Raw genomic sequence first — 25,715 nt, forward strand, 5'->3', positions numbered from 1 at the left:
TGTGTCAGGGCTACCCAAAAGGCACTTTTGGGCAAAGGTAGTTTGATTACCAGCTAAGTCTTCTAAGCTCTCACATGAAGGAAGCACTGAAGTAAAGCAAAGCATAGGCATCTGAAAAGAAAAAGCATCCTGTTGTAAAAGTGCACAAGAGAAGGGCAGAGCAAAACACATGCATACAGAATCATCACGATCTGTGTAAAGAAAGATGCTTATCCTGCCTGAGTTGGTACAGTCATTCAAGTGGTGACACCCAGGACAGCTCTGTTGACCTCACCCTCAAGGAACTAAGAATAATGACAGCAGCTTTTATGCCATCCTACCACCATTATAATACTCTAGCTGGCTCTGGTGGCTGAGTTTGTCTCTCAAATGCTGAGGAAGTCTTTATCTCTTTACATGTTTACTACTGCCCTACTGCTTCTTTTGCATTTGATTTCCTGAGGGGTTTTTGTTTGTACCATGGGGTTTGTTTGGAGCAGGGTTTTTTGATGGCATCTTGTATTTGTATCATGAGGTTGTCCGAGGTTTACACCAGCATTTCTTTTTCTACACCTTTGCACTGCATTAGTATGTGCCTACAAAATCTCACTCTTGGTCTCACTTCCTGCCTCCTTGACAATGTTACTTTATTTTTTTCCCCTTTATCAGTATGTTTTATCTCAATGACTTCTTTTTCCATTATTATGGTATTCAAAGTCTTTATGCATGGCACTTTTTATTACTTGTCAGATTTTTCATGTTTCCCATTTAATTTTGTCTACTTTTTTTACCTCTATGCATTTGGGTTTTCTATTTGTATGGGTACATTTTGATCTTTTCTCTCTTCTACTTAGTGCATTAACAATTCTAGGTCTGGCCCATCTTAAATCTTGCATTTACATGACAAACTGTGCCTTACCCTTATGTACAGCTACAGCTTTCAGAGGCTTGTTGAGGAATCTTCCTTTAAGTCTTGAATCTTGAACTGTTCAGGAAGATGATAATTTTTTTCCAGTCTTTTGGTTGCATGCACTGAGCATATACTCTTTCTGGATGGAAAGGGTCTTAGAGAGTTTTTAGATCTGCATTTGGGTACTCACCAGCTTAGGGCTGATGCATCTGTTCAGAATGTGGCTGCATGTCTACCTCTGAGATCAATGTGGCTGGATTTATTTTGTTTGTCCTTTTGCCTAGCTTCTCTACATCCTCTATCTGTTTTCCATTGCAAGCTAGGAAACATCTAAATGATGTGCATGGTCTATCTGCACGCAGGCAACTATGGCATGGTGCCATGATTATTGTTTTTTCTTTAGTTGAAGGATCCAGAATTCATCCTTAATGATGGATGCAATTACAATTCCCAAGCAAAAAAGGCTTCCGGTTAGAAATTAAGCCAATGAGGGCACACGTTCACTTCGACACTGTCCACTAAAAAGACAATTTAAAATATTACAAGAGGTGAGAACGAGTCAAAATGAGGGTGGTGGCACTCAAACCTGCAGCTCCACAACAGCAGCCCGTGGTGTTGCCAGCTTGATGACAGCCAAGGTGATGGCTGCTTCGTGGGAGGTTCACACTGAATCACATCCGTTTGCAGGTGCCAGCAGACAGTGTGGGCAAAGAGCATGATGAGCACACTGCTGGCTTGGATGTGTTTTCCTTGGAGGCAACAGCAGCGGGAGAGGCTCCGATTAATAAACTGAAAGCAAATGCAAATCTTACTAATCTTTACTTGGAATCTAGACCGCATGTCATTAAATATAGGGTTAGTATCAGTAAAGCGGTACTTCAAGGCCATGACAGTGACAAATGAAGGGGGCACTAAAGTGAAGACAGCCTCTATAAGCATGGGCAGAAAGGGTCAGATTTGAGAAAGAAGGTAAGACAATGTATGAGAAGTTGGGCCCATACTCCAAACCATGGGACCACCCAGCAGCCCTCTACCGTCAGCAGAGAGCTGGAAACTTGCTGGTAAGATGTGTGTGCACTTTGTACCTTCGCAGTCCTTGTCCCAGACAGATGGACAGCCCACCACTTCTGGGTGGTAACTCTGCAGCCTCCAGGAGGAGGAGTGCAGGCAGCCAAACGACTCTCCCAACCCTCTAATAAGCTCATTAGCATATGTCTTTGCTAAGGATACATATGGAACCAGACTACTCCCATATGACAGATCTCTGGGTTATTTTACCATTTAAAAAAACGCTGGGAAATCACATCCAGAAATAGATTAAAAGAACATGAGAAGTGGAAGGTCAGGAGTTCAACAGTTGGGTAGTGCCAGAACTGGGACGGTTTACATAACCTTGCTGTAGCCTCCCTGCATGGATGCAGTAGTTAGTCACAGGATCATGGGTCTTTTTTTCCAGAGAATCCTGACTCATCTGATGATGTAATGGCCAAAAGAATTAAAGAGAAAAAACACAGAAATATTGCTTTCCTCACATTCAGGAGGTGGCACTGTGCAGAAATCCAGCCCCGCAACGGAATCAGAATTATTAATTTTTGTCGTAAGTTTCTGCAGCACAGTCTGCCCAGAATATTGTTAATTCTTTACAAATAGTAATTAATCTTCATGCTACATAAGTAAGAAGACATTGTTATCCCATTTTTATATGTTGGGGATGGAAGCACTAAAATAAAAGTTTTCCCTCATGTAATCTGGGGTATCTTTGTGCAGTAAATTATTTCTTAGCACCTGCTTACATTTTAGACCTGAAGATTGCTAGTTGTGTTACACAGTGTGGCTTGGAGACAAACAGTGACAGACAAAACCCAGTTTGCTTCTATTTTTTGCCATTTGGGAATAATTCTTCGGAAAGCATACGTTTCTGTGAATCCCTGTGCGGGCCTATTTTTTGGAAGGCAGAGTGTATGTCTGCAATTTGTCAATGCATCTGCTATGGGGCTGGTCTCTATAACTAAATAAAGAAAGTGATATTTAAGAATAAACTTAGGCTTTTTGCTCCAGGTTTATTCCACCACAGGAAGCCAGCCTTCCCAGCATTCCTCTGATGCTCACAGAGGGCTAATGCTGACAACAGAAGGAGGGCAATGATGCATCTTTAAGTCTGTTAACTGTTCTTCATTTCTACAAAATTATGTAATGGAATAAGCACAGTGCCTCCTATATCTTTGAAAAGATACTGTCCCCAAAAAAGAATTAATATATTCCTTGGCTGAATTATAGATGCACTGCTGTTCCCAGTATCCTTATCCAACAGGATCCTCACTGTGATTGAAAAAATATTTTTACTGAAAGTCAATACATTTTAGCAACTTTCACAGAGAGTTTAAAACGTTTATTTGAGTAAGTAAAGTAAGAGTAAGAACTTTTTTTCTGACTTTAGTAGGATGCAACTTTTAATAAGTCTCGAATTTATTAAAAGATGGATTTAATATTTTTATGTTATTTCTGGATTTCCCCAGGTAGCTCCATTTGTGGTGTTGGTTTTTTTTTTTTCCCATGTCCATGTGTAGCCACAGAGAGTGAAAGCACATACAGGGCTTATAAACACAGACATTTAACTTTTAAAAAATGTATGATACCATTTGAAAGTGTTATTTTTACATCTTAGCACCTGCTTGGGAAAAACCTCTGTGCAGCATCTGAGGAAACACTTCTTCCAATTAGTGTTTTAGGGATATATTCTAAGAGAATAAGAAAAACAGGCTGGTGTGAACATAAACATTTGAGATTAGGCCCTCTACAGCAATAAGGAATGCCTCTTCTGTTAATTCTTTCAAGACACTATCATTGTCAAGATTCCTCTCTCTACCTGCTCCCACAAATGATCTTTCTATAACACAAAATGCAGAGTGCTCTTTTCCTATCCCTGCCCATGCCCTTCCTCCAGCTTCCACATATTAGCGTGCTTAGTGCTGATGAGCAGGGTGAAGAACTCAGCTCAAACCCTTCCCTTCTGCTTCCAGGCTGCTGTTGCCACCTTGAAGACAGTGTCCCTGGGGAGGCAGACCTGCCACCTCAGCATCCCCTGGCAGCAATCACCTGTGAGTCAGCAGGACCCATTTAGCACACCCCAGCCAAAGCACCTCCTGAAAACACAGTGGGATGTTTCAGGCAAATACTGTCAGCCTCTTAAAATACTGTAGGCAAGTTCAGATCCTTTTTTTCCCACTACTCTGTAATTATTATTATAATACGCTATACATGACAGGCTATAGCTGGTAAAACACACACAGTCGAAACCAAAAGGAATGGAATCATCACCGAGTTAGCAAAGTCGAAAGGAAGGAAGTCTAAGAGAGGATATAACATGGTGAAGCCAATTAGTGACCTATTAGTCTGTGATTAGTGTACTGGTTTGAGTGAAGAATTTGAACATGACATTTGGTTATCCTTCTGAAAGGCAGTCTCAATCAAAAAGTTTGTGATAATAAAAGACACTGTAAAACTTACCACTTTGGGGATCTTTTAAAATACAGGTTTCTGGGGTTCTCACTTTTACAAATGAAGGCTCAGAAGAATCCAGCAAGTAACACTGATGGGTTTTTCTGAGAGGCAGCCTAGTTTTGCCTACAGTTGTTTGAAACAACCAATAAAACTGATGTCCTGCCCTGTTCTGCAAAAAAGCTGCCTTTACATCTCCCTGCTATTAAAAACTTCAGCATGTTTTGCTTCTCAAAATATTACCCTTTAATGCAAACTGTGGCTATTATTTATTCAGCATACATTCATGATCTCTGTCACTGATTTCTTGCCTGCTGAGAAGTCCAACAGGCACTCCTGTCATTTTGTGACTGTTGCACTGCATTCCCAGATGTCAAATGGTTAATACCAATAAATCCTAATTAGGCTCTGTAATTTTCATATTGCTCAACTGCAAAAATGGCATGGTTTTTTGCAACTTTACAGGAAGACAGGAGCAGAGAATAGGAAGGAAATGGGAAAATCTTGACACGACATCATTTAGCACATGTGACTGCAGAATTAAGGTTTTGACAGTATTTTTCATGTTTTCCATGAAAAGAGCTGGTGGGGAAGCAGCATTTCAGCAGACATTATTTCAAGATTTTAATGAATAAGTGTTTTAAGGTGAGGTTGGAGAAAGGAGAAAATATTTTGGCATGAGAAGGAAGGCCACAGAGATGAAAGTGGGAGAAAATAGCATTATGGACTTAAGGATAAGATGCTTAGAAAAACTGAGGGAGTAAGAGAATTTAAAGACCTGCTCCTGTATTATGTAGGTAAATTCAATTATTTCCTCTGTTTAGCAGTGAGGATGCCTGTCAGATTTTCTGGGTGACTCCTGAAGGCAGATATCAATATAGTCAGACTGAGGTGGTGAGGGCCAAGGAACAGGACTTGTGCGAGGAGGAGCTGCTGTGGGCATGCACGGGCTCGACTCCCGCAGAGGCAACACTGCAGCATGTCTCACCTCTGCCAGGGGGGCCATGGGAACTCCCCGCAGCTCTGCTGGTCTTCATCATCCTAAAGATATCACAGCTCCCCTAAAGGGGAAACCCAAGGCTTCTTCCTAAGCTCCCCAGGCAACTACCAGCACTTGGTTTTGGACTCTACACCTTGCTCCTGTTCAGCTGTACTAGCTCAGAGCATCAGACTTTCTATGGCATGCTGCCAAGCCAGTTTATCTGCCCAGGCTTAGAGCAGCTCTGTGGCTGATGTGTGATATTGTTTTGGTCTGCTTTCATTGATTAGTTTGTTATTTTCTGGTTTGGCTCAAAAAAGAGTGGCAGGTTATTGTTTATTTGGTTGGGTTTTTTTCTTTGTGCCATTCTGGTTTTAATTCACAGCAATAGCACTCAAAGTTTTGGACAAAGGTTCTTTATGCCTAGTTTCTTGATTACAAAATCAAGTGCATTTCTTTCCTATAGCTTTTGCAGGAAGAACATCCGGTTCTTTGATTAATTTCCAGGATGCCTAAGATCCCCAAGAATATAAACCTCTATTGACTTGTGGGAAGGTAAGATTATGCATAAGCCCATAAAAAAGGCAAACTTAGGGAACGCAAAAATGCACCTTTTCCTAGAGCCACGTGCTGCTTTTTGCTGAGGAACCTGGAGTATCAAGGCATGATTCACAGTCCTGGTGGTCTCCAAGCTGGAAGTCTGTAACTCTGCTCTCCCTCCAGGCAGTGCTGGGCCAGCTGAGGCTGGTTTCTGGCCAGCAGCTCTGTTCTGCCCGAGCTGGTGCCTGCCACTGGCCAGGTGGCTGCAGCCTGAGCTCCTCAAAGTCCATAGGATCAGGAACCCACCTGATGTTTCCGGAAAGGGAGAACCATACTTCTCCGCTGAATTGCTGTTATTGCTCAACAGGATGAAAAGCAAAAATTGTTTTTTCAATTGATCTATACATTTCTATGCTTGTGCTATTTGTATCTTCCATTTGATAAATCAAAATTTTTTAAAAATTCAATTTGAGTGGAAAAACTAGGAGGGAAACTAAAAATGAGCTACCTAGGAGCCTGAAAATTTTGTTTATACTTCTATAATTGGGTTTTAAATGAGAAGAGACACAAGTGACATTTTCTTTTGGAATTCCAATCTTCTCCAAATTCTTTACATGAAATAGGGAACAAACTCTGTAGGGTCCTTAAATGTAATGATCAAAAGTCACCTACACGGTCACCTAGACAGAGTGAAATGCTTTTTTGCTATAGTCACATGGCTGTAGGCATCCTGTCTACATTTGAACCTGTAAAACTAATTTTGTCAGGAAATCAAGTCATCAAGATGAACTGTTTCTACAGTTGAATACCAGAAGCCAAAAATTAAATCCAGAGAGGAGAGAAGGGAGAGAGAAATGTAACCCCTATTTACTGAAAACTTGTTCTTTTCGTTATTTCAGCAAGTTTTATTAAGTTCCTCTTCCTCTGCATTTGTATTTTACATGTCTCTCCTGTTCCTGTTGGAGCCTAAAGGATGATTTCTTAGCGCTAAGGCAGAAGAGCTTTCCAAGCCCAGGAGATGAGTGACAGCGAGATGTGCCAATCTACCAGCACAGGAACACCCAAGGTCACGAGCAGGGTTGTGTTGAAGAGGGATCCCAAAGCTGGAGCGTGCGGTGCCTTCAGTGGGCGTCCAAGGTGGACACGAACACCTTGAGAGATGCCAGGCAGAGTTATGGCATTGCCGGGGACCTGAAGGGCACAAAGTGTACAGAGACCTTTCCCGATCACCCACCTGTGGAGCAAGATGCCCTGCAATGGGAGGACGGCAAAGCCTGCACGTCTTGAGGTACGGTGCCAGACCAAAGCCCCAGCAAAGGTGCCAAGGACAGCAGGCGCACCCCTGGAAGGTGGCCGTGGCAGGGCTGACACTCCTGCTGACACAGCCGACTGAAATAATCTGCGATTAAACGTGAAAAATGGAATAAAACCGTATTGCTGGAAAACCTCCGCATATTGCCTTATAGCCCGCTATTGACAATTCAAGAATTAGTGATGAAAACTCATGATAACAAAAAAAGACGTCGTCTTTCACAAAGGGGCATAATCTGCTTAAGGTTGTTCTCCCATTTAGCGGGGATGCTGAGATGCCCAGCCCCCGCCCCCCGGAGGAGCCCCGGCGGGGTGGGCGCAGCAGGGCGCGGAGCAGCGCGCATCCCTCCGGCGGTGGCAGCGGCCGGCCGCGACCCCTCCGTGGGCCGGCCACCCCTCCGCTCCTTCCCTCCCGGCCGCTTCGCCCTCGGCTCCTCCAGCCCCGGGCAGCCTCTCGCACGGCCCTGCCGGGACCCCGGGGGCCGCCCGCAGCAGCTGCCGCTACCCGGGGGCGGCGGCCAGGCGCTGCCCTCCCCGCGGCCGCGGCCAGCAGGCGCTGAGGGGCCGCCTCGGCCGCCCCGCCTCCCCCGCCACCTGCCAATCAGGACGGCGGCAGCTGCCGGCCGCACCTCGCCATAGGCCGGCGGCGCTGCCAGTTTGCGGCCGCCTCCGCGGAGGGGCGCGGCGGGCGGGGGGAGGCGGCTGCCGGCTTCGGGCGGGCGAGCGGGGCCGGGCGGCGGCGGCGCTGCGGTTGCGCCATCTGTCAGGAGCCCTGGTGGGAGGGGAGCGCCCGAGCCGCGCTCACCCGGGCGGAGCGGAACGGAGCGGAGGCAAGGCGGCGGCGGCAGCAGCAGCGGCAGAGCGGAGAGCCCGTGCGAGCTCATCCCTGCTCGGGCTGCGGCTCTTCCGCCGCACGAAGCCGCCGCCTCCGCGCCCGGCCGGGGCTCGGCGCAGCGCGTCTGCCCGCGGGGAGAGGCAGCGGCGCCCGGAGCGGCGCCCCTCGCTGCGGCCGGGCGGGCGGGAGCAGCGGGCGGAGGAGCGGAGCGAGGAGGATGTGAGTGCGGCGGCGCCGCCCCGGCCCCGCGCTGCGCTGAGCTGAGCCGAGCCTCAGGTAACGGAGGGGCCGGAGCCCGCCGCGCCGCCGCCGCCCGGGGGGAGCGGGAGCGGGGGCGGGGGGTGGATGCTGCGGCGCGTTTGTTTCCTTTGTGCGCCCGGGCGGTGATGGGGTGCGGGGGCTGCCGGGGAGGGGAGGCGGCCGCGCTGCTGCGGGTATCCCCCACGCACCCCCCAGCCCCGCCGCCGCCTGCCCCGCCGGCCGCGGCCTGCAGCGCGGGGAGGGCCGGTGCCGCGGCGGGCGCTGCGCCCCTGCGTGCCCGGGGGTCTCCCGTGTCCCCCGCCCCCGCGGCCGCCGGCCGGGGAGGGGAGAGGGGACGCAGCACAGGGCTGTATTTGTTGTCGCCGAACTGCGAAAAAGGGGAGGGGGGAAGTAAATAAAAAGACCTTCTTCCCCTGAAATAAATCGTATAGGATTTGCGCGTCTGTGACAAAGGCCTCTTTCAGGGAAGAAAAGAAGGGACGCACAAAATGCCCAAGGGTGGTAGGATGTGAAAAGAGGCTTGTTTCTTGTCTTTCCCCTAGAGCCTCTCTGTGCCTCCCCAGATGAGGCCGCTGATCTGGTGCCAACTCCTTCCCAGCCACATTTTAGATAAGCGAGAGGTACCAAAGGCCACACCGCGGGTGCCAGCGTCCTGCTGCGCCTGCAGAGCTGCGCTGTACGTGTCGCCCGACCGCCCGAGCGACGCTCCGTTCAGTCTCCGCTTCCCTGGGAACGCGCCTCGGTTCTGCCCTGTGTGGCTTCTGCGTGTGTGCTGGGAGAGGGCTGGGGAGGGAAGGGGGTCACTTTGTGAAAACAAGACCAAGGTACTGTGGTCCATTCGACAGTGATGGGGAGGGCAGGGCTGAGCTGGTGCTGGAGGAGAAGGTTTAGGCTGAGTGGAAAGCAGTCCTCTGCAGTCGTTCATCATCACTGATATGCTCCGATTCTTAAAATGCTGAATAACAAGTGGGAATGGACCAGGCTTTTGAAATGCGTGCACAGGACTGGGAACGCCTTTGAGACCTTGTCATTTTCCTCCTTGTGTACAACCTCCTTAACTCCCACATCCTTCCTTCCACCATCCCTGCAACTGTAACACTTTCCAGTATCTCTTCACCACACCCCCATTTTTTTTTTTTTTTTTAATTCTTGATATGTTTTTAACTAGCGTTCTGTGGCTAAAGCTTAGAACAATTGCAGGTGAAGATCTGTTTGTTTATATGCTGGTGGAGGAAGTGTTTTCACTAGGGTTGACTTCTCTGATCTCACATGAGGAGGAACAGTAAGCTAAAGGGACACTGTCAACTTGAAATCCGGAGAATGTGCATGATGAATGGAGAGCTGTGTCCAATATTACACCCACCGTTGAGTTCCCTGCTGGAGATCTATGGTTTTTATAAGCATGTCTTCTGACTGTGTGGGTTTGTCATGCAGTGAAGGAGTAAAAACACACTTCAAACAAAGTTCTGTTCAGTGAACAAAGGAGGCAAGAAGAAAAATACCAGAGTGGGAAGGGAGGGAAGACAGTATCTCCAACTTCCCAGTTACATCCATTGCAGCCACCGCTTGACCCAGTGGGAAACTGGAAGGGAGAGAAGGTGTTTTTACAATTGAACATTTACTTGGTATCAGTAAAGTGGAAAGGTTGTTACTTTACCCGCAGTGATACAGGGGTTTTCAGCACCTTCATGTACAGGCTTAGAAAATTGGTAACACTTGATGAAGGTCAGTAGATCAGTGCCTTCTCACATATTTTTTTAAGACCAGTTTTAAGAGAATGTCTTGGGGGCGGGGGGGAAACAAACAAAAAACAATGGCTCCTTCTTAAGCCTTTTTTACCCCACAAAGCTGTGATTTCAATGAAAAAGAGAAAGGAAGATTGCCTAATTAATGCCTTCAAAAGTTGTACTTTATTGGTAGCAGGCTGCAGATTTCTCTTAGTTTGTTGAAACGTTCAGGTGCTTCTTAGAGGGTGCCTGTAAGCCTGCTGCTTCTCCACCTCTAACAAATTACTGCCTCATCTACATGGCTCATCTTTGGCAAAAATAAGAATTTCCAGTATGAGGTTGTGTAATGGTAGGCTACTGGCTGTGGTGTTTTGTGGTTTAGGCTTCAGGCATGTTGTTTCAGAAATTCTGTGTTGCCTGCTGGTAGAAGATGTAGTGGCATGAAATACCAGTTAAGTATAAAACCTGAGCAGGCTTCTCTGGGAATTGTTTTGATGATGAATAAATACATGTCTTCAGTGAGGGATAAACAACTTTGGCGTATGGGCATGGCAGTCAGTGTAAGAAGTGAAGAAGGTGATACAGAGAAGCCGCTTATTAATAACACTCATTTTAAGTACCTTTAAAAGGTAGGACCCATTAACAAATTTCTGTGTCATTTGAGTAAGATAAAGCATTGCTTGGGAACTAGTTATTTTTGAGATACTCTACTAGATTTCACAAGACCTTTAGATGAAATGCCTTGAATAGTGTAATCTAAAATGCATGGGTGGAGACTGATACAGACAGCCATTGGCCCTATGGCTTAGGTGAGTTAAGCTGAATCTGGACATGGTATAGTCTGCACTGAATTTAAGGCACAGTAAAATTGTGGCTAAATGAGTGAAAACTGCCCGGTGCCTTTGTGACGATATAACACTGTAACATCGTACGTCTACAATATCATGTATTTAGTTGTGTTAAGAAAGGCTTAAAGCTGTTGACCACCTTATGCCCAATTACTTTTATTTAACCAGTGTCTTTACTTTGCTGTTTTGTTGCATTATAGTGCTTTTACTTCAGGAAGAGAGTTGGACACGTTTTCACGTTTTCCCTTCGGCCTTTTCTCTGGGGCACACGTTAATATTTGATTCAAACTTGTTTTGTAAAGTTCTGCTTAATTCAGTTTGGGCACTACTTTGAATGTATAATAATGGCGTTTGTTTGTGTCATGGACAGCACTTTGTAATTTGCGTTATGGGCAGGTCTGCTGTTGGCAGTGTGTATTGTCAAAGTGACCTTCCTTCCAGAGGGAGAAAACCAACAACTCCTGGCTCTTTCCCACCCCTGCAGCTCCCACAGAAGTGTCTTCACAAGTAATTTTGACCCATTACTCCAAAACCAGGGCTTGAACCCACTAATCTAATTCACCCAAGCAGTCTAATTGAAATCCAGCAGTTAAGGACTCCTTTGGTGACAAAAGGTCTACAGTTTTGTATTATGCAAGTCAGCGACTTGGGGTGAAACCCACAAAAGGGTTTGTGTACTTCAGTGTGAAGCATCCTGAGGCCTTGTTATCAGAGTGATTGCAACCTCTGTGGATCTTGCACCTGTGTAGCTGCTTGCTGCGCCATGCTGAACACACCGTGCGCCTCGGAGCTGCACTCTCAACAGCCAGGGGAGATGCTGCCAGGACCACCCAATGCAAAGTGCCTCAGAAGGAGGTGAAACTCCAGCGCTGTGTCTGCAGCAGGCTGCTGGGTGTCTTACATGGTAAAGTGGCTTGCTCTTAGTACAAAAACCCTAACCTGCTTTTGATAAGATATTAATATTAAAAAAAAAAAAGAAAGAAAAAGAAAAGCTTTGCATTTTGTATTTCGATAGGTGACAAACATGCAGGTGTAGAAGAATCGGGATTTCTAGGTTTTGTATCTCCTCATGGGGTTTGCCCTTAGTGCCTGACTTCTAGACTGAGAAATGACAGATCCAGGTGAAACGTGAAAGGTTTAAGTTGGTTCAGTACATCTGGGAAGTGTGTGATGCTCCTTAAGGAGTGTGTGGGCCTCATTAGCACTGTGCTGTAGGGCAGTCTCACTTATTAACATGCTCAAGCACTGGTTTGGTTTCAGGCAGGTAAGCTGCCTCTCTGTTTGAGAATGGTCAAGTTAAACCTGTCTGCGGGAGATGTCCTTGAGTCTTGAAACTAGAAACAGGCCTGACCATAAGGGAGTTTGCAGCCAAGGAGAAGCGCCCTGTTGTTCCCCTTACGACTGGCTGCAGGAAAACAAAGACATTTTGTAAAGGATTTTCAGAACTTTGCTTCACTTGGAATGGGAACAAAACTGAACAGTATCAGCACTTTTACTGGGGGAAGTGAAAAATAAAATTACTTCAAGTCAATCAAAACATGTCACCTCATCTTGATTCTGACTGGTTTGAATGGTAACTTTGTATGAAAGCACAGATTTCTACTGAAAATATTGGCACCTGTTTGGAACAAAACAGAACCTTTGACATCTTGGCTTTACTGAAGTATAAAATCAGCAACAGTTTTATGGAGCTTTTAGATATGTCTAGAACTAGATTTTCTTGCAGAAAATGACTGTCAGATTTTTCCTGACCAACTCTACTCCTTGTTTACCATGAATTTGAATGAATGTTTTTAATCCAAAAAAGCCATCAAAAAGCTAGCCTGGCAATATCAACTGATTTGAATTAGATGGCTTGAGTGAATTTGTTTGTTTTTTTTTAGCAGGGGAGAGGACAGCAAATTAATTTTAAACTTGTTGTCCTTCCCAAAATGCAGCTTCTTTTTTGTATCAAAAATATCCCAATTTGAATGGATCTGCTGATGTTTGTGACAAGGTGATCTGGGGAGAAGTTACTTCATATTTTCCAGCTCAGCATCTCCTGATTCAGGGAAGTCTTGCACCTCTAAAAGGTGCTTGTTCCATGCTATAATTTCCAAGAGTATCTGTGAGTAATAATCCTACTTGTTTAAGCTAGTAACCTAAATTCTTAGAGCAAGTTAGTTGATGTTCCTCACATTGAGACATGGTTTATACAAGACAGCTGCAATGTGAAAATGTTTTGATGGGAACAGAGGTCACCCCTCTGCTTATTTATTTTATCTTATTTTGGTGGGGTTTTAGGAGTCAGAAATGACTGGATGCCTTTTCTAGCCCACGAAAATTCTTTGTCCCATCCTGCTTTATGTACTCTGTGGCTACAACCAGAAAGGAGGCATGCTGAGAAGCGGCTGTTGACTGATGTGCTCAGTGCCTTGAAGTATGAAGCAGCCCAGTCAGAGCTCCTCGAAGGAGCCAGAGCTGCTTTTAATAGTATCAGACCCTGTGTTGTGAAAGCAGTTACCGGGCTGTCCCCACAAGACATAGCCCTGTGGTCAGCGGCACTATCAGCAGCCAGCCCTGAACAAAGGCTCTACCTTGAGTATAGCTTTGCTTCAGAGCTCTTGGGGTGGCCTGGGGAGGAGCTGCCTCCCATCCTTGATGCTGCCTTGCAACAGTTCTGAGAGCTCTAAAAGACAGATAAATATCTAAAGCCTTGGCTGTTTAACGGCTGTAACAATCTGTTTTTACCTAAAATTGAGGCCTTCGGGCAAAATGTACCATCAGTACCGAAGCTTCCAGAAACACTGGGAAAATGTTTTATTCACCAAAGCTATGTCACTCTCAGTGGTGAATTTGGAAAGTGTTTTGAAGCTGAAAGTGGTGGTAATGGCACCAGCACAACATATGAAAAAGCAAAGAAATACCTGGAGTGGAGGGTCCTTGAACAGATCAAGCTGAAGCAGGCAGAGGAAGCTGTGTGCGCGTGTGTGTGTGTGTATATTTGCTTTAATAGCTTGGTACCACTTAAACTTGCAGTTAACTCTTGTTTTTGCAATTTTTGGAGGAGGAAGGAGGAAACCTCAAACGATTGACTTGACTTGGATGAAATATCTTCTCTGTTTGTCCTTTTCCTCTTGGCTCCAGTTTTCCCATGTTAACAGATTTGACAAAAATAGTTCTCGAGCCTTTTTGGTGTAGTCCAAGGTGAAAATGTTATTGCCAGATAATTCTTATCTTGTCCTCAGTTTGCTATATGAATCTATACAGAGAAGTTAAACAGGATATGAGAATGAAGATTAATATTAAATACCCATTCAGGTTTTTTTTAAGAAAAAAAATTTTGTTCCATTAGAGTTCTATAATGGTGATATCTGGTAGTTCCTAGCATCCCTTTTCTTTACAATTTCTATTACTTGTGTGGGTTTTTTAAACAAATGTTAACATTCATTTGAAGGCTTTTTATTGTATTAATAAAGACCTTCCAACCTCCCTTGTTTTAGAACAACCTGTGTGTGAAAGAGCACTTTACACAACATTGATCTTTGACTTGCAGCTGTACCACTTACAAAAGAAGCAACTCTGAAGGTTTTCCTGGCATGACTTTGAATATCACGTAGTTCCTATCTTGGCTTCTGATATCAGTGTACAGATATTGTTGATTTTTTTTTAATTTATTTTATTTTTGCCACTGTCTTGTTTTTTTCCCTTTTGTACCTGACCTTTAAACTCAGAATTGCCCTGGGCTTTTTAATTGAAGTTGATGTTCTTGCTCAAAATAATTGGGAAGACTTGTTGCTGGTTAGTTCAGAAATTCTCTAAGCCCGAAGCCATGACAGCATACTGCGTTGCAGCATCGTGCCGGGAGATGAAAGCACTGGCACCTAGCTGGAGCTGAGATTAGCAGCAACGTTGGTGAACAACTTTGTGTCAGCTCTGGGCTGTCGATGAGGCACACAGTAAGAGTGCTCACAAACTTTTTCTCTCTTTTTTTAGCCCATACAAACTTTACAACAATATTAATGAAGGATGTAGCTATCTCTGTATCAAATGACATCCTGTGACTCCAGGGGCTGTGTTAACTGTCAAAAAAACCAAAACACAAACCAAACCCCCAAAAAACCAACAAAAAACAGCAGAAGCTTGTATGTTACTTTCTAACTTCTGGACTTCTATCACTTCTCCACAGAAGTATTTTTCTTCTTCTGGGATAACTTAATCCCATACCTGGTCATTTCTTAGGCCTTGGTGTAAGACCAGCTGATATCCCTGTTTGGAAGATGGTGACGGTTGCATCCTACAGCCAGCTGCTTTAACCCCAGGGGGAGGAGACCAGGTGTAAGAGAAAGCAGCTCTCATGTTAAAGAATATTTGTTTGTTCTTGGGACTGGGTTTTTCTTTGTGGATGGCCTCTCACTGGGAAGCAATGATGTATTTTCTTCCAGGAGAAAAAAAAAAGAGCATCTCTAAGACTCAGAATGAAAACCTTTATTGTCTGACTAGGCTGTTAGGCTGTTTCTTGTCTTAAACACTGAGCATTTACATATAGTTTATTTTTGGTGGTAAAATTAATGACCTTTTGCATGTTTTTAGACTCCTCTGTGGACAGGTCCTCCTGCACATTGTCACTATATGCTAATAATGTTTGAAAATGGGCAGGTCTGAATAATAAGGATACAGAGAGGGCGCCCATATACAGTAAGGTTTTTTGTCTGAAAACCAGTAAAAGTGCCCGTTCTGTTGCCTGTCTGCCTTCCTGGGAAGCAACTGAAAACTTCTAAATTTCCTTCTGGCATTTGGCTATAAGATAGCCAATAGAACATGAAATCTCTGGTTGTTATCACCCTGGGCAACATTTGAATTGATGATTTCAGCAAGAGACGTTCTAGGTCCCATTTCCAAATTCATTGATAATGCTTTGTTGGTTTCACCATTCAAGAAGGAATTGAACTATTTAAAGTGAATCCTTTGAATAGCACAGTATCTGAGGTCATTCATGATTTTCAATTAAAGCCTTTAGCCATATACAGGTCTTTTGTTCAAGAATTAAGTTCTCCATGTGTCTTTGAGTGGTCAGTGTTCTTATATTTGTAAGACTTCATACTTTAGACTGATGAGGAGAAATAGTAACTGGATTTTTATTTTATTTTTAATTTTTTAATCTCTTTTCAATCTTACTCAGAAAGACTGAGGCAAACCACCTTTAAAAGAAAGAAAAAATCAAACGCATGTATTTAATGCAACTCCTTCTATTAGTATAATTACTATTGAAAAACTTTGTAAGTCCATCAGTGTACAGAAGCTGGCAAGCTGAAGAGCCAGATTTAACTCTCAGTGTAACAGGCTGTATGCTCTCCAAAAAACATACGTAGTGTTTGCTTCAGTTTCTTTTGACCACTTCTCTAGGAGTTTCCCTTTTGTAGGAAATGTAATGAACCCAGAAGTTTGGCTGAGAAGAGAGCTGCTGAATGATGTGACCTTGTGGAGGAAACATCCCTTACATCTGAAGGTCAAAAATGACCTTGTATGCATTGGGAGAGGTAGAAGATGAGCATTGACCATCTTTCTTGCTTAGGGCAGCATTACTGACATGCTTAAAAACTGCGGAACTCCTTGTCCTAATGTACAAGTGGGCCTGCCAAAAAGGAACAAAAAAGGCTACAGACAAAAAGTGTGCAGGGAAGACTGTGTCCCTCTTCCTCCTCCTCAGTCGTTGCAGGCAGGATGGGGAAAGCATTGGTTTGCAATACTTGATGACTTGACATTAAGGGCAATTTGCTGCTAGTCCTATGAAAGGTTTAAAACCTTTTTTCATTTATAGGCCTTTTTTTTAAAAATTGTTGGCTTGCTCTGGCACCTGTGATTCAGTGACCTCTTTAAGGGTGAGGTGACCTTGTCTCTGCTCTTGCTACATTTTCAGCAAGTCTTAATTTGAACTGTTGTAAGGGTACCTTGTTTGGGTGGTTGTTTTTTTCTGTTTCCTCCCCATGCAAAAGGGTTCATTCTGCTTTATGAAGCTGACTGCGTAGCTGTAGGTGTTAGACAAGTCAGCCAAATTTTGCTTTTGTGGTCAACTCTTCCATGATTTGCCATGTAAGTTTGTGTCTTACAGAAGATAGTTGCCATCCTCTTAGAGCTTACGTGGCACAGCCAGACTGCTGAGAATAATCTGGACCTGAATGTGGATGGTGGGTCAAAAAAGCATTGCTTTGGTTTTACTTCCTTGGGTAGAGCAGGCCTCAGCGTCGGGATATGTCAGCATGGCACCATGCCGAGGTGGACAGAAGAGCTCGTGTGTGAGCGTCAGGACAGCCCCAGCAGCCCAGGAGGAGCATCATGCTGATGTGCCTGCACTGCTTCCAGGAGCATCATGATGTGTTCATAGTTGTTGTGAGTGTATCTGTGCAGCAATGCATGATGCTGTAGAGGCTATGTTTTACTTTTTGACACAAAAAAAGAAGAAACATGAGAGTGATGACCTGAAAGAGTAGATTAATTAGATGAATGTTCATTTTCATGGCACCAAAGACTACTCAAACTAGCTTTTAAAAAATTGCTGCTAAATTTACAACTAATCTTCTATTTATTTATTTATTTATCTATTTATTTATTAATTTTTAACATTATCTGCCCTGCTGAAGAAGAACGATTATGTTCCTTGGGAAGTCCATCCATGACAGCTACCTAATAAAAAGACTTCAACTGTATGCAGCATTTGTTTTCAATCCTCCTCTTTTAAAGAAGGATCTAATCGACATTCAAATTATGTCACCATGAGAGTGGGAGAGTACTTGATGACTGAGACTTTTTCAAAGTAAACTGGTTTAGAGGGCTTGTTGTCTCAAATTTGATTTTGAAGTGTTAATACATTTCTGTGGATTTCTTAGAGCCACTGGACCATTGTTAACATTCTCTTCTAAAAGTGAGATATCACAGATCTTAAGAGAATGCAGGTATGAACAACTCTGCAAGGGTAATAAGGTCTGTGTTTGCCAATAATGCAGTCACCACAAACTGCAATAATAAGAATTTCTTCTGTAATCAGCAATACATTGCCACTGTGAGGTATAATTTCTAGGAAAATATCTTGAAAATGGCAGTCAAACCACATTATGTAGATTTACTTTATGATTGTTGGCATGGGAACTTGCTAAACCTGTGTATATTGACAAGTATGTAGCTTTGGACTCTTTCACATCATGCTTTTAAACTAGGGGGGATAAAAAACAAAACTAGTTTTGCATGAAGGAATGATCACCTACAATTTTGGGGTTTTTTTCCCCCTTCCCCAACCATATTGTAGTAATTTATTTTCTGTAACTGATCTCTCTCTAGAGCTAACACACTCCTTTTCTAAAAGTACTTTTTAATAGTTGTTCTATTCTTCTATTACTAGAAGAACTCTTCTACTTTTTAATGGCCCTTCTAACTTCTCTGAGATGAGCTCTTCTTCCTTTTAAAATTGAAACAGAAGAACCTAGGTTTGAAGGGAACTCTAAATCATCTCCCTGAACAAAATAAAGCTAACCTCAAAGGCAGATCTAACTTCAAAGCTGGGGCCTTGTCCAGTCAGATTTTGAGTATCTCTCAGGATCAATTAACAAACCCAGGTCTCTCTCTCTCCTTTGTATGTCAAGTGCTGCAGCACCTTGGTGGCCATGCACTGGACTCACTCCAGTATGTCAATCTTTCTTTTCCCAGGACTCCCAAAACCAGAGCGAGTACTCCAGATGTGGTCTCACAAATGCTGCATAGAGAGGAATAATTACTTTCCTCCACCTGCCAGCTAATTAAATTGCTTATTTGGTGCCAGATCTTCAGTTGCTGTCAGTTGTCTTCACTTCCCTCAAGCTGGGAAGGTGGAAACTCCCTCTTGCAGGGGAATACTTGCAAACTTCTGTATCACCTCAAAAAGAGCTGGAACAGAGATGGCCCTTGGCTTCAATTACATGAAGCAGATGACCAAACCAGTGTTTACATACACAAGACTGCAAAGATTTCCATTTTCCCTGCAGTGGATTTTTGCACCAGACTTTCACGCTGCATACAGCAATATAACCTGAAGCAGTAAGATTGTATCACAGTGATTATTTTGGTAAAACAGCAAAGAAAATGCATAGTAAACAGCATATGCAAAGAGATGTATTGTGTGTATTCTGTTTGTTTTCCTGGCAGTACTTTAGCTATTAGCTAAGTTACCCACTTTAAAGTTAATGTTTGGTAGCAAATAAGAGGACTGAAATAACAGGTGTGCCACCCGGATGAGCCTCTTGGTAGCTATGGGACAATAACCTGTGCTTAAGATTTTATACCCAGAAGGTGTTTCTTCTCCACTAGATTTCTGGGACTCTTATCATTGTGAGTTGCACTATTATAGGGGACTGAAGTACATGTGACTAGCCATAGTCTGTGCTTTTTAAAGGTTTAATCTTCCTACACTGGTTGATCATTATTTTTCATATTCTTTTTTCAAACACACACAAAATGAGAATTTTATGATTAATGGGTTTAAGTACTTAAGTTAATATTTGCCTGAAAAAAACTCCAGAACAATCGGAATACAAGAGAAACCCACAATCATCACTAAACCTGTGCACGTGGGACTTGTCCTGCAGTTGCTCCAGCTTCGAGGAGCGTGCGGCTCACATCACCTAGCTCAGACGTCCTCACACCCCAGTGTGGGAGAGCTGCTGAAGGCATAAATCTTCTGCACGTATATGCCTGCTTTAATGTGTAATATACTAGTATTTAGCTTAGGAAATTCTGGCTCCTGGAAAGGTGGCAAGAGGGCAAAGTGTCTGGGGTGTGGACTGGATAGTGTCTGCTGCTCAGCTGACTGGTGGCAAGGGTGGTGGCTGGCCTGAGCGGTTGCTGTGCCTCAGGAACCTCCTGGGTATGTGGGTCCAACCAAAGAAGAAAGAATTCTTAAAAGCTCAGTGGGTATATAAGGAAGCATTGGTGGAGAGGTGTGAGCTGGGAAGGTGGGCAAGGGAGAGGAATTGTCAGGCTTTTTCTTGGTTTTCTTTTTCCTGTCAGTATTCGTCCCCACCAGGGAACTTCTTCAAAGCCTTCCTTTGTACTCTGGCTATTGCCACCACAGTTTTAGCTCCTGTGATTTTTCTTTGGGTATTTGGCCACCAGAGGCTCTTTCAGAGGTCCCTCTTTCACCTGTTTTGTTTCCATAACCCTGCTTACAGCACTCCCGTCTTCATGCTTCTTTACACCAGTCGTCTTTGTTACTCACCTTCCTTGCCTTGCCCGCAAATCCTCTCGTCTCCCAACACAAATGAGCTGTTTATCCCTGAGCTAATGAGTGTTCACAAAGCTCTGATCATAATGCTGCAGAACTACTTATGTTCATGGTGATTAAAAAAGAAAAAGATGGATTATTTTTTGCCCTTCCCTAGAGAATTAGTTGTATATTTTCACTCCGTACAGTTGTCGTCGTAGGTTGAGTTGACTGGTGCTTAGAGGTGAGCAAGATGCCCTACCTGGTACAGAAAGGGACCTTGGGTTACACAGCTTGTTCAGGTTACCCAGGCATCATTGTGTAGCAGAAGGATCGTGTGCAAGAGCTATACCAAAGTGGAAGGTTACTATTAAACTGGTCATGTGGAAAAATGTGGAGTTTTGCCTGTTGACATTCACCCCTGGGACGCCTCAGGGACACAAACCGTCCCCAGGTGCTGTTGGCAGTGCCTGAGAACAACTCCAACCATGGCTGCTCAGATGAGGTTGACCACCTTGAGGGGGGTGCATGCTTCTATTTGTTTGCTTTTAATTTAGGAAGAAACTAGGTCACTTGGTGCCGTATGTAAGCTCTCAAAGGGGAAAAGGTGAGAATGTAAAGCATCTTGAATTTTTGTTCCAGTTTTGATATAAGTCATGTGAAAACCTCACCAGCTTTCTGGTGTTTGGTGGCAGCATGAGTAAAATAGTTCCAGTGGGAAGATGAGGGGGATGTATATCAGCTCATACTTAATATTTGCTTAAACTGGTTATGCAAGATAACTTAGGTTATTGTTACCAAACTAGAGAAGTTGCAAAAGGTGTTCTTCTCCAAAAAAAGTGTGTAATGTATATTATATTGGTAGAAACTCCAGGAGATGAGGCAACAGCACTGAGCACAGGAGATCAGTACCTACTCCAGACAATGCCAGCACCTTCAGTCTGCTGCATCCTGTCCCTGACCACTCATTTGAGTAAAACCTGGACGGTGGCAGGACTGGAAGCAAGTGTTACCAACCCCAAATTTTTAAATATTGCAGTGGTTCTGGAGGAGAGGAAGAGGCTGGAATTTGGAGCTGAAGGTGTTACATGAGTTCATCGGGTCACCAAGGTTCAGTGCAGTCTGGTAGGAGCTGCCACAGCAAGTCTCTAAGGTTGTGGTCTTTTTCTCATGGAATAAATGTGTATGTGCTTTTTAACACCTTCTGATTAAATCTAGGATATATAAGTCATGTTGGAGATTGGTTCCACCAGTGGAACTTGGGTATTTTTAATACATGTATTTTGATCGCCCTATCTGGAAGATAGTTGGTAGAGTCGATTTGTGGCTAATATATGCTGGTTTGAAATTGCTGGTACATAGAAGGGTGTAAGAGAATATGATCCTTAAAAATGTTCTGTTTTCTTCTTCTGTTAATGTTGGCAGATGTTTCCAAGCAATACACTGACTTCTTTGTACATCATTTTTAATGCCTCTGGCAAAAAAATATTAAGGAAGCAAAGGCCTCTATAAAAGGAATGGTAAGAGCTGGGGCATTGCTCAGTATGAGGCACTTGAGGCCATCCCACTGTGGTGTTCAGGAGAAGTAAGTAATTTAAAATTACTTTCTCTCCTCTGTTTTGCAACACTTAAAACATCAGTAGTGCTGCCCAAACACACAAGCCCACCAACTCTCTCCCCAGCCAAATCATACCCTCATGAAGATGTGAATGCTTTCCAGGATAGCTGACCTTGGGCTGTTCAGGCACACCCGCTGCCTGTGCACGATATGTGTATGAACCAAAAATGTCAGAAATGGCCCTTTTACATTATAAATGTGAGTCAGATTCCCAGATTTCCCCCCCCATCATCTTGTGAATTTATTTTCTCGCAAGCTGTGGTGGATTACTGCTTGAAAAGCAGCTTCTTAGTTTTTGACCCTAAGCACATAACATACTGACTGCTCTTTCGAGGTGGCTTCTTATTCCCTCTGGTTCTATGTTGTAGGAATTTCTAAGTGTCACTCTTGTCAAGACTTAATTTTTAGTAGCTTAAAAACAATTATCACATTTGCTAAAGAGGCAAAGGAAGGGATACAATGTATTAAAACAAAACAAAAAAGGGGTAAGGAGGGTCTCAAATAGCTTAATCACTAAACCTTAATTTTGCAAATTACCTGAGTATGTGCCATGTGCTTGGATTAGAGGCATAGTACATGCTGTTGCCTGTATATGTAGATAACTGGGTTTGAATAGATTTTTCTTTGGGTTTTGGGTTTTTCTAGGGGAGTCCGATAACACATTAAAGAAGAAATCTGACCCTTTTTTGACTCAAGGGGAGTGAGACCTGGATGACCTTTTACTACTCAGCAGTGGCTAAGCCCTGAAACTCAGCTTAAACCTTCTTGGCAGTTCTTCTTGATTTTTTAAATTTTTTTTTCTTTACCTGATGTTCACAAGAAACTGCTAACCTAATTTTGGTATTCCTGTGAGATCTCACCTATGATGAGTTGCCAAAATTCTCAAAATAAATTTTAAGTTCCTTGTTGGCACCTTTGGATTGGGTTTCTTTGCTTCAGTTTTTTAATACCATTTCATTTTTTCCCTAGGTACAAATTTTCTTTCTTTAGGAACAATATTTATCGAACAAATTAAGCTTAATAATTTGAAGTAGAATTAATTCTTCATGTCTAGATGATGAATACTTGAAGATATGTGCCACTTTTATGGCTTCCTGAAACTATACCTGCATTCTTCTGTCCCTCTTGCTGTAGTGTGAGAGACCACACAATACAGTTGACTGCATATTGCAGAATATTAAAGAGTATAGTAGATTTTTTTTATATGGAAAAGAAATAAATGTTAAAAGCATAGGATTTTGTATATTCTGGATTTCCTGTAGGCATAAGCCTTACACAGTTCATTCACTTGTCCCTCAAACTTGGAGCCTTTTGATCTCTGAGTAAGTTTGAAGGTGGCTGTGAATGATCTTCATGACTGACTGTTTTTTCAGGAGAGGCAGACATACCAAGGAGACATACTTTTAGCCCTCCTGGAGGGATCAAGCTTGGTGCTCATGGATGTCAGGCGGCTGAGTGCTGCCAAACCAAGTCAGCACATTATGTTTTGCTTGACTAGCCGTATCTCTTCCCTCATCACTTTGGGGTGTCAGCAGACATGGAAAAAAAGAGTGGGTGAAAGGGAAGGCTCAAAGATCCAGGACTAGAAAGTAAGGGGGAGAACAAGAAGGCACATCCACAGGAAACAAAGCTTTGTTGGCCCAGTGATTACAACTTGGTATTTAAATTCAGTGACCCTTATTTTAGGAAGTCCAAAATTAGTCGCTCAATACCTGAAGTAGCAATTTTTAAATTTTTTTATTTTCTTTTTTTGTTGTTAAATGCAGAATCTATGTTAATAGACCTATTTATCAGGCTTTTATAGAACAAAAGTAACCCAAGCCGCTTGAACATGCAATGCTTAATAGAGGATTTTAAAACCTGATAGCCAGTTTGCCTTCTAGGCATACCCAGCAATCTCCCAGACTTGCTTTACCACCCAGTCATAGCATTTTGGTGACATGACTTGACTGCATCTGCATCTGAGTAATGTTCCTCCTGAAGTCTGTTGGAAAAATGGTTGACTTGTGTGTAACCAGAAATAATGCCTCACTGTATTTAAATTTGTGTGAGTAATATGCAGAATATGTAAAAGTCATTTTCAATCTCTTTTTTCCTAGGAACAGGGATTTTTAACAGGCTAAAAATGAAGTTTAATTTGTATCTCTTTCATTCTCCGTTCAGGACCTGTGTGCCTGGGTCCTTTAAGGTCTGGCCTGTCTGATTTCAGCGACAATTATGGGAACTACTTGGTATAAGAGAAATTTGGGGCTGAAGAGAGAAGAAAGGGGAGCAGTCAAAACTTTCCATTCTTTTTCTAGGCTGAGACTTCTGTCTCTGCATTTTAATCTAGCAGTTTTGACTAGGGACAGCCCTTTCTTCTGAGAGTGTCAGGCTCTGACTTTTCATATTTGTTCTGCATTTTCAACAGCAGCAAAAGGTACCAGTCAACATGCTGCTTTTTTCTTTATTTCTTCTTCAAGATAAATGCATCCTCTAGAAAAAAAGAAGGAAGGAGGAGTGGGGGGAGAAGAAGAAACCTGTTGCTGCCATTCTTGGTGGCTGAGAAACTTGGTGGGTTTGGGGAGTTCCTGTTAAACATCGGATGACTTGTCAGTTTTGTTAGCCATCTTCTCTTTTCAGTTTTTGTGGGTAAGCATACTGTATTAGTTCTCATTGAGTAGGGCTGGACAGATTGTGCCACTTGGCTTAATTTGATATTTTCTTTTATTAAACTGATACAGTGAAAGGGATTTATCTGCCCGTGTGAGGGTTCTAATAGATATATTCAAGATTTGACAGTGCTTTTAAAATTATTTTTTAATGTGGTTTTTATGTTACTTTTCTGTTTTAATGTGTTACTGGTCTCACCTTGCCCTTCTGCCAGAGGCTGCTGCCCTTGTACACGTGATGAGCTAGCGTTTTTCTGTGCAGAGCTCTGAGTCAGACCCTTATAGTTACACTGAGGCATGGTTTGTGTTGGTTTTACTCTCCTGTTACATACAGGAGCCTGTGAGAGAGCAGAAGGGCTGTGTCTGCCTGTTGCAGGCTGCTCACGCCTGGGGAGCTTGCTCAGACTGGGTTGTTGGCCCTGGTCTTGGTGAAAAGGGTAAAAGGGAGTGTGGGGGTTTGTCCATCTGTCCACACTGCTGTTCCTGGAGTACCTGGGCTGACATTACGAAGGCATCCTGACAGCTGCAGGCTGGCTGAGCTGCAGGCAGTTATGGTGCGGACATCTAACCTCACCACGGAGATGATGACACCCTAAACTCCAGTAGGTTTAGCTGTGCCTGCTCACAACTGGCACAACCCCTTCTTTTCTTCCCAGTCATCTTCACCTGAACTGCTACACAGAAGTGTCTAGAAGGAAATATTGTGTATGTAGTAATTTGGTTTTGTTATCTTCCCTGTGTTATATATTTGTGTGGGCTGCTAATACATGCCCAGAACTGATCATTTCACAGCTACTTCAGAGAGTTAGGAGCTTGCAGTTGCAATAGTCCTGCTGCTTTTGAGAGAGACTTGCCACACTACTGTTAAAGGAGAGTGAAGTGCTTGGAGATGTGTCATTCCTAAAGTATTGCCAATACTTCTATACTAATAACCTAGTGCTTCTGTAAGGGAAATTGGTTTTCCTAAGTACTGGTATGGCAAAGAATAGTCTTTTATTGCTCAGTTACAAACATGTGCCCGCAGCTTTCTGGTTGCTATTAGTGTGTGTACATCAGCAATGTTCTGTAATGGGTGCTAAGTGGGAGGAGTGCCTGCCCATAATCTCTACCAAGTATCTCACTTGGCTTTTTGCAGTGCCTGTATCCAGTACTGCCATAACATGTATGCATTTAAATCAGCATTGACTCAGGCTAGGCCTTAAACCACAAAGCACACGGGCATGTTGAAATAAGGGCGGGCGAGCGCAAGGTGAGGTTTTATGAATCTGCTTTTCTGAGAATGGTTCCAGAGGGTGGCACAAAGTTGTGCGCCGTAGAAACTTAGGATGAGGAGGGATCTCAAATCACTCC

The 25,715-nt window shown here is 43.5% G+C and overlaps 1 protein-coding gene across 2 annotated transcripts in view; it reads left to right on the forward strand.

Annotated features, from left to right (window-relative positions):
• The first annotated feature begins 7,932 nt into the window (after positions 1-7,932).
• The window catches only part of FYN (FYN proto-oncogene, Src family tyrosine kinase), a 143,507-nt gene continuing 125,724 nt past the window's right edge, over positions 7,933-25,715 (forward strand). The window contains exon 1 of one of the 2 annotated variants that reach the window (XM_055714991.1): positions 7,933-8,328. The gene's annotated coding sequence lies outside the window, so the exon portion shown is untranslated. The remainder of the gene's footprint in view (positions 8,329-25,715) is intronic. The other variant, XM_055714993.1, reaches the window with a different exon arrangement.

Source organism: Falco cherrug, chromosome 6 (genome assembly GCF_023634085.1).
Source record: "Falco cherrug isolate bFalChe1 chromosome 6, bFalChe1.pri, whole genome shotgun sequence".
Taxonomy (NCBI): Eukaryota; Metazoa; Chordata; class Aves; order Falconiformes; family Falconidae; genus Falco; species Falco cherrug.